Below are 8699 nucleotides of genomic sequence, written 5' to 3'. Positions count from 1 at the left end.
AATCATTTATACCTTTCTAAATAATGGCCGCTCAAATGCAGCCCTTTCAGAAAGGCAGACAATCACATATACTTTTACATAGATTCTTTTATCTAACCAGCTGAGTCTGGCTAAGGGGTACTATGAAAGGTAGGTAGTTGACAAGCTACTTCTTCTAGAGAAGAGTCTAGCAGTTCATACCAGCATTTGGGCATGACTGCAGGCTTAGAAAACCAAACAACAGCATGATGATTCTGGAAGCTCAGGAGACAGAAGAATAGTAAGAAGGCAAAGGATGGAAGGTCAAAGACAACCATTCCTGACATAAAAATTTCACTGAGTTATATCATAATGCAGAGTATTACAAGAGTGCATCATACAGTGCAATTTGTATAATATATCAACTAATAGGTAGAGTGATGAATAAAAGAAACAGGATCTCACTGCATGTTGCACAATTAGGAGAAGGCCTCATGGACAAATAGAATATGAAATAGACTTAAAGCGTGGGCAGGATATGAAGAGGTGGGAGAAGGGTGTCCCAGACTTAGAAAAAAAATCACTAAGAAAGCGTGAGCCATGGAGTTAGAGGGGGAAACCACAATCAAGTCAGCATTGATAAAGCAATGTGAAGATACTGAGAATCATGAAAAATGGTGTTGCAGAGATGTGGTGGGGCAAAATTATGGAAAGCCTTGGTACAGATTAAAGAATTCTTGCACTGGGAATATACACAGGTTATTGAACAGATGAATGGCACTATGAAGGGTACACTAGTCTGGCAGGAAAATGCTGGGCATTTTGTTGTTATGCACAACTTAATGAACTCTAGCTTTTTTCCACTTATTACCTATCAGGCCATGAATAAGTTGTATAAATTTTCTAAGTTATAAGTTTGTTTTTCCACCTTTGAGCCACAGGATGATGTTTTTTAATCTCTAAAATAGGGATAGTAGCATATACCTCATTAGGTTATTAAGAGAATTAAATGAGATGCACTTTATAAAATACATTAGTACAATGTGCAGCACATGATGGTTTATAAATAGCAACTCAGTTATGCCAAGAATCATCATCATTATTATAATCAGTACCAAAAATAATACCAGGGGAAGTAGTTCAGAGACTTAGATAATAATTTAATATTTAGGTGTAGCCTTGGTCACATACTGAGGTTAACAGAGAGGAAGGAGTGCTCCCAAAGTTATTCAAAGGAAAAATTCAACAGAACCTGTGGGCAGATTGCACATGAATGGTACATAAGAATGGATTGATGGGGCTGGGGTTGTACCTAAGTGGTAGAGGGCTTGCCTAGCACATGTGAGGGATTGGGTTCCATCCTCAGCACCACATAAAAATAAATAAATAAAATAAAAGTATTGTGTCCATCTACAACTAAAAAAAATAAAAATGAAAAAATAAAGAATGGACTCAGAATGAAGAATCCAAGGTATGGGAGATTTAGATGATGGAAGGACATATAAAAGGCAAAATGGAGAAAGAAACCAAAAGGTGATTTTATTGGCAAAAAGAAATCACTGATTTCCTTTGTCAATAATTGAATTTGAGGTATTTGAAATATACCCAAGTGACAATATTTCATCCATATTTGACAATATCTTACCAAGATCCATTGGAGAGGAATGTAAAGTTATGGTTGGGAAGTAACCATAACAAGATGATCGTTGAATCCAAACAGTACATCAAATTATCAAGAGGATAAATGCATCAGGAAGTGAGTGAAGGGTGCACAAAGAAGCATGAAGAAATAACCACAATTATGGAAAGAGGTAGAAGAAAAGTCCAGGACATGTTTAATAAGTATGGTGAAAAATAGTAGTACCTCTGCTTAAGAATATTCATACTCGGGCTGGGGATATAGCTCAGTTGGTAGAGTGCTTGCTTTGCATGCTCAAGATCCTGAGTTCAATTCCCAGCACCACCAAAATTAATTAATTAATTAATTAATTAAATTAAAAACTAAAAAAATTCATACTCAAGTGACTCAAATTAATCAAAAAGAGAACTCCCAGGTTAAGGTTGCTGAGGTTGTTTAAAAACATACATTCATCTACTTTAAGTAATGTAGGGATCACTAAACATTTAAAACACAATTATCACTTAATAAATTGAAGACTTCTACAGCATATCTACAAAGGATGATGCCAAGCACTGCAGAGGAATCAATAAAGTATACAAACTGTGTCCTAAAGGATGGGGGTAACATATATTAATGATGCATGTATAAATTTAAATAATAATACCAGAGTAAATTAGTAATTTGAGATAATATTTATCACAGGGTAATATGTAAATAAGTGCCAGATACCTGCCAAAAGCTCAGACAAAAGAAAAATCTATCTGGTCTAGAATCATCGAGGAAGGCTACCTAAAGAATGCAAACTTAAACTGGGATTTTTAACCAAGGGTGGGAAAAAAGTAATTGAGGCAAGATTGTGATACATTCAACTATTTGTCTTGACCAAAAAATTTGTATAAAGAGTTTAATCACAGATATTGACCATCACAGAGACTATGAAATAAAAAGCCCCTCTGAGCTGGTGTTCCAGGACTTTCTCAGTCTGATCAATACCAAACTTGCTTTCCTTCCACTCCACTTTATAGGACTCTTCCTGGCATGTTTAGTATATCTAAAAGATTGCAAGGTTTGTGAATGCATCTTCCAAAAACCTGGAAAACACACTCAGAAGAAAATACCCACCAATAGAAGATGGACCTGGCCTTGACTCAAACTTTTCAAATTTCATGTTTCTATACAAGAGACAAAGAAAAGGTCAAAGGGTGATCGGGAAAATAAAATCAAGTAATGACCTGATCTGGCTGAGAAGTCTTATATTCAGAGAATGGAAATACACATTACAGAAAATTAAACAGTAATATAATCCTTTTAATCCTGATCTTCCTAGAAAATGAAGGGGGGGGATAAAGGAACAATAAGAAAAGGTCTGGGTTAGTTTGTCCTACAGAATACTGGCTTTGAAAGGCAAAGGGATGGAAACAGTGGAGAAATAGCACTTTTCTTTCCTGGTAAAGCCTGATATTAAGATGCAGGAAATGGTTTTTAAATTATACATGTGTCTCCTTCTGTAGAGCACAAGGCTGCTGACTCTGTCTGAAGTTTAAAAGTGGCCATGTCCCCAAGAAGATATTACCCTTTGAGGAGAATATTAGGTTATTGCCCTTTTGAATTTTCCAAAGACGACACAGGGAAATTTCCCATAGCAATAACAGGATGACGGCTGTGCACAGAAAGGAACAGCAGGAACATCTATGATGGCTTTAAAGAAACCTAAGTGTGATTTTTTTCCCCATTATATAAGAGATCATTTGGGGTAATTATCAGATTTACAAGGTATTCTTTGTTGCAAATAATCATAATTATTGTTGCTATTATTATTATTATTTCCTTCACAGCAATGGACTAAATGTTCAATGGCAATTACCTCCCACCATCTTGCCCAGAATTTACTTGGAGAAAGTACATGAAGTGAAATCTGGAGGTGAAGACAGGAAGGTCATAAATTTTCTATCTTTTAGTATAAATCAAAGAGAAGCAGTGAAATAAGTAAGGAAGACTTGTCGTCAGGCAAACCAACAAAATCGCAGTTTGGAAAGAAACCTACAAGCAAATGTAGGTGGGCTGGGGGCAAGAGAACATCATGTAAAGTCCTGGCACTGTGGCACAAGCCTGTAATCCCACTGGCTTGAGAGGATGAGGCAGGAGGAACTCAAGTTCAAAGCCAGCCTAAGCAACTTAGCGAGACCCTGTCTAACTAAAAACATAAAACCGCCTGGGGATATGGCTCAGTGGTTAAGTGCTCTGGGTTCAATCCCTAGTACCAAAAGAAAAAATAAAAAACATCATGGCAAAGTCATAATGAAGGGAAAGATGAACACAGGTAGACCATGGTCCAAACTGGTAAAGAACATAGGCAGAGTTAATGCAACAGGTGGAATTTCCTAGGTGTTCTCATAAAACCCTGAATCTCATTTTCCTTTTTTACTTTCCTTTGGAGTTTTTGGCACAAGTGTTTTGTGACATGCAAGATGATACCAAAAATAATACAAGAAGAGGTATACTGGGGAAATGTCTGTCTTATAACACTGATCTGGCACAGATGATATTCTGATATTTATTAGATAAGTGAAATGAGAACTGAGGATTCCAACCAGGCTATGAGGGTCTACAGCACTAAGGCTAAATGAGTTCAACAGAGTATTTTCACATCTTGGGGAAAGACTTGGTTGTATGTGGAGAATGTGGTGCTGCAGCCCTAAAATATTTACCTATGTCTATAATTTAGCCAAATAGTACACTGGAGGTTCCTTTCCCCAATACTTCTTTCCATATCCTCACTAGTATGATCTTTTAGTATCCCTGGTAAAAGCTTTCCTATTTAAAAATTTGCTTCTGCTGCAATAGATACCTGTTAGACCTACCTGTCTTTCAACAGCTGGGGCTGTAGCTCAGTGGTACAGCACTTGCCTAGGACAAGTGAGGCACTGGGTTTGATCCTCAGCACCACATAAAAATAAAAAGTAAAGGTATTATGTCCATCTACAACTAAAATTTTAAAAAATACCTAATTCTAGTCCTACATACCTTCTGACATTGTCTTAGATAATTTCATTTGTATTCATTATGTCAGATATATCAATGCTTCTTGGGATCAAGGGTTTTTTTTTATTTTTTATTTTTTTACATTTACATAGGGTAATGATGTTTATTTTATTTTTCCCCTCCCCCCACCCCTCCCACCCCTCTTTTCCCTCTACACAGTCCTTCTTTCCTTCATTCTTGCCACTCTCCTTAGCCTAACTCTAAACCTAACCCTAAACCTAATGCTAGCCCCTCCCACCCCCCATTATATGTCCTCATCCGCTTATCAGCGAGATCATTCGTCCTTTAGTTTTTTGAGATTGGCTTATCTCACTTAGCATGATATTCTCCAATTTCGTCCATTTGCCTGCAAATGACATAATTTTATCATTCTTTATGGCAGAGTAATATTCCATTGTATATATATGCCACAGTTTCTTTATCCATTCATCAACTGAAGGGCATCTAGGTTAGTTCCACAATCTGGCTATGGTGAATTGAGCAGCAATGAACATTGATGTGGCTGTATCTCTGTAGTATGCTGATTTTAAGTCCTTTGGGTATAGGCCAAGGAGTGGGATAGCTGGGTCAAATGGTGTTTCCATTCCAAGTTTTCTAAGGAATCTCCATACTGCCTTCCAGAGTGGCTGCACTAATTTGCAATCTCACCAGCAATGTATGAGTGTACCTTTTTCCCCACATCCCCACCAACACCTGTTGTTGCTTGTGTTCTTGATAATCACCATTCTGATTGGGGTGAGATGGAATCTTAGGGTGGTTTTGATTTGCATTTCCCTTATTACTAGAGATGTTGAACATTTTTTCATATATCTGTTGATTACTTGTACATCTTCTTCTGTGAAGTGTCTGTTCATTTCCTTAGCCCATTTGTTGATTGGATTATTTGTATTCTTCGTGTAGAGTTTTTTGAGTTCTTTATAGATTCTGGAAATTAGCGCTCTATCTGAGGTATGGTTGGCAAAGATATTCTCCCACTCTGTAGGCTCTCTCTTCACATTTCTGATAGTTTCCTTTGCTGAGAGAAAGCTTTTAAGTTTGAATCTATCCCAGTTGTTGATTCTTGCTTTTATTTCTTGTGCTATGGGAGTCCTGTTAAGGAAATCTGATCCTGAGCCAACAAGTTGAAGATTTGGACCTACTTTTTCTTCTATAAGATGCAGGGTCTCTGGTCTGATTCCAAGGTCCTTGATCCATTTTGAATTGAGTTTTGTGTAGGGCGAGAGATAGGGGTTTAATTTCATTCTATTGCATATGGTTTTCCAGTTTTCCCAGCACCATTTGTTGAAGAGGCTATCTTTTCTCCATTGCATATTGTTGGAACCTTTGTCTAGTATGAGAAAATTGTATTTATTTGGGTTTGTGTCCATGTCCTCTATTCTGTACCATTGATCTACCTGTCTATTTTGGTACCAATACCATGCCGTTTTTGTTACTATTGCTTTGTAGTAGAGTTGAAGATCTGGTATTGCAATACCCCCTGCTTTGCTCTTGCTACTGAGGATTGCTTTAGCTATTCTAGGTTTTTTATTCTTCCAGATGAATTTCATAATTGCTTGCTCTATTTCTGCAAGGTACATCATTGGGATTTTAATTGGAATTGCATTGAATCTGTATAGCACTTTAGGTAGTATAGCCATTTTGACGATATTAATTCTGCCTATCCAGGAACATGGGAGATCTTTCCATCTTCTAAGGTTTCTTGAATTTCTTTCTTTAGTGTTCTGTAGTTCTCATTGTAGAGGTCTTTCACCTCTTTTGTGAGATTGATTCCCAAGTATTTTATTTTTTTCGATGCTATTGTGAATGGGGTAGTTTTCCTAATTTCTCTTTCTGAAGATTCATCACTTATGTATAAAAATGCATTAGATTTATGAGCATTCATCTTGTAACCTGCTACTTTACTGAATTCACTTATGAGTTCTAAAAGTTTTCTGGTGTAATCTCCAGTTTCCTCTAAATATATAATCATGTCATCAGTGAACAGGAATAGTTTGAGTTCTTCTTTTCCTATTCGTATCCCTTTAATTTCTTTGGTTTGTCTGATTGCTCTGGCTAGAGTCTCAAGGATGATGTTGAATAGAAGCGGTGAAAGAGGGCATCCCTGCCTTGTTCCAGTTTTTAGGGGGAACGCTTTCAGTTTTTCACCATTTAGAATGATATTAGCCATGGGCTTAGCATAGATTGCCTTTATAATGTTTAGGAATGTTCCCACTACCCCAGTTTTTTCTAGTGTTTTGAGCATGAAGGGATGCTGTATTTTATCAAATGCTTTTTCTGCATCTATTGAAATAATCATGTGATTCTTAACTTTAAGTCTGTTGATATGGTGAATGACATTTATTGATTTTCTGATGTTGAACCAACCTTGCATCCCTGGGATAAAACCCACTTGATCGTGGTGCACTATCTTTTTAATATATATTTGTATGCGATTTGCTAAAATTTTGTTGAGAATTTTTGCATCGATATTCATTAAGGATATTGGTCTGAAATTTTCTTTCCTCGATGTGTCTCTGTCTGGTTTAGGTATCAGGGTGATATTGGCTTCATAGAACGAGTTTGGTAGGGTTCCCTCCTCTTCTATTTCATGGAATAGTTTGAGAAGTATTGGAATGAGCTCTTCTTTAAAGGTTTTGTAGAACTCTGCTGAGAACCCATCTGGTCCTGGACTTTTCTTTGTTGGTAGGCTTTTGATGACCTCTTCTATTTCATTGCTTGAAATTGGTTTATTTAAGTTGTGTATGTCCTCCTCGTTCAGTTTAGGTAGTTCATATGTCTCTAGAAATTTGTTGATGTCTTCGAGGTTTTCTGTTTTGTTGGAGTATAGATTTTCGAAATAGCTTCTAATTATGTTTTGTATTTCACTCGTGTCTGTTGTGATGTTTCCTTGTTCATTCCGAATTTTAGTAATTTGAGTTTTCTCCCTCTTTCTCTTTGATAGTGTGGCTAAGGGTTTATCAATTTTATTTATTTTTTCAAAGAACCAACTATTTATTTTGTTAATTTTTCCAATTGTTTCTTTTGTTTCGATTTCGTTGATTTCGGCTCTGATTTTAACTATTTCCTGTCTTCTACTACTTTTGATATTGGTCTGCTCTTCTTTTTCTAGTGCTTTGAGCTGTAGTGTTAACTCGTTTATTTGTTGATTTCTACTTCTTTTTTTGAATGCACCCCATGAAATAAATCTTCCTCTAACTACTGCTTTCATAGTGTCCCAGAGATTTTGATATGATGTGTCTTTGTTCTCGTTTACTTCTAAGAATTTTTTTATTTCCCTCCTGATGTCTTCTGTTATCCATTCATCATATAATAGTGTATTATTTACTCTCCAGGTATTGGAGAAGTTTCTGTTTTTTATTCTGTCATTTATTTCTAATTTCAATCCATTATGATCTGATAGAGTACAAGGTAGTATCTCTATCTTCTTGTATTTGCTAACAGTAGCTTCGTGGCATAAAATATGGTCTATTTTAGAGAAGGATCCATGTGCTGCTGAGAAGAAAGTGTATTCGTTCTTTGTTGGATGGTATATTCTATATATGTCCGTTAAGTCTAAATTGCTGATTGTGTTGTTGAGATCTATAGTTTCTTTATTCAATTTTTGTTTGGACGATCTATCCAGTGGTGAGAGAGGTGTGTTAAAATCGCCTAGTATTATTGTGTTGTGGTCTATTTGAATTCTGTAATTGAGAAGGATTTGTTTGACGTACGTGGATGAGCCAATGTTCGGGGCATAGATATTTATGATTGTTATGTCTTGCTGATTTATGCTTCCCTTAAGCAGCATGTAATGTCCTTCTTTATCCCTTCTGATTAGTTTTGGTTTGAAGTCCACATTATCTGAGATGAGGATGGATACTCCAGCTTTTTTGCTGTGTCCGTGTGCATGGTATGTTTTTTCCCCATCCTTTCACCTTTAGTCTATGGGTGTCTCTTTCTATGAGGTGAGTCTCTTGCAGGCAGCATATTGTTGGATTTTTCTTTTTAATCCAATCTGCCAGTCTGTGTCTTTTGATTGATGAATTCAGGCCATTAACATTCAGGGTTATTATTGTGATATGATTTGTATTCCCAGTCA

Source organism: Sciurus carolinensis, chromosome X (assembly GCF_902686445.1).
Source record: "Sciurus carolinensis chromosome X, mSciCar1.2, whole genome shotgun sequence".
Taxonomy (NCBI): domain Eukaryota; kingdom Metazoa; phylum Chordata; class Mammalia; order Rodentia; family Sciuridae; genus Sciurus; species Sciurus carolinensis.
This window is presented reverse-complemented; position numbering follows the sequence as displayed.